The following is a 1,108-nucleotide window of genomic DNA, read 5'->3' on the forward strand; positions in this document are numbered from 1 at the left end:
TTCCTTCCTTCGTTCCTTCCTTCTTTCCTTCCTTCGTTCCTTCCTTCTTTCCTTCCTTCGTTCCTTCCTTCTTTCCTTCCTTCGTTCCTTCCTTCGTTCCTTCCTTCTTTCCTTCCTTCGTTCCTTCCTTCGTTCCTTCCTTCTTTCCTTCCTTCATTCCTTCCTTCGTTCTTTCCTTCTTTCCTTCCTTCATTCCTTCCTTCTTTCCTTCCTCCGTTCCTTCGTTCCTTCCTTCGTTCGTTCCTTCCTTCGTTCCTTCCTTCGTTCCTTCGTTCCTTCCTTCTTTCCTCCCTTCGTTCCTTCCTTCATTCCTTCCTTCGTTCCTTCCTTCTTTCCTTCCTTCGTTCGTTCCTTCTTTCCTTCCTTCATTCGTTCGTTCCTTCGTTCCTTCATTCCTTCGTTCGTTCGTTCCTTCCTTCTTTCCTTCCTTTGTTCCTGCTGTTCGTTCCTTCATTCCATCCTTCTTTCGTTCATTCCTCTTTCCTTCATCCCCTCCTTCGTTTCTTCATTTGTTTCGTCCTTCATTCATTCGTTCGTTCCTTCGTTCCTTCCTTCCCTCATTCAATTGTTCATTCTTTCCCTCTATTGTTTGTTGATTTCTTCTTTCGTTTGTTCCTTCCTTCCCTCATTTGTTCCATTGTTCCTTCCCTCGTTTGTTCCTTCATTTCCTTCCGTGCCTTGACAGTTTATCACAGACAGGTAACGCCGCACGAAAGCACTGCCAAGCCAGGGGTTTCTGGTAATCGTCCATTTGCCCAGCCTTCGCTACTTTCTATGATGGCAGGGTATGATTTTACTCTTTTCTCTCTTTTACTTGTTTCAGTCATTTGACTGCGGCCATGCTGGGGCACCGCCTTTAGTCGAGCAGATCGACCCCAGGACTTATTCTTTGTAAGCCTAGTACTTATTCTATCGGTCTCTTTTTGCCGAACCGCTAAGTTACGGGGACGTAGACACATCAGCATCAGTTGTCAAGTGATGTTGGGGGGACTAACACAGACACACAAACATATACAGACACACAAACATATACACACACATACATATATACGACGGGCTTCTTTCAGTTTCCGTCTGCCAAATCCACTCACAAGGCTTTGGTCGGCCC

General features: G+C 45.7%; 1 protein-coding gene across 2 annotated transcripts in view; it reads left to right on the plus strand.

The window, feature by feature from the left end:
- LOC106867259 (exostosin-1) overlaps positions 1–1,108 on the plus strand; it is a 243,698-nt gene that overhangs the window by 158,019 nt on the left and 84,571 nt on the right. The window lies entirely within an intron of this gene.

The sequence above is a fragment of the Octopus bimaculoides genome, chromosome 23, assembly GCF_001194135.2.
Source record: "Octopus bimaculoides isolate UCB-OBI-ISO-001 chromosome 23, ASM119413v2, whole genome shotgun sequence".
Lineage (NCBI taxonomy): Eukaryota > Metazoa > Mollusca > Cephalopoda > Octopoda > Octopodidae > Octopus > Octopus bimaculoides.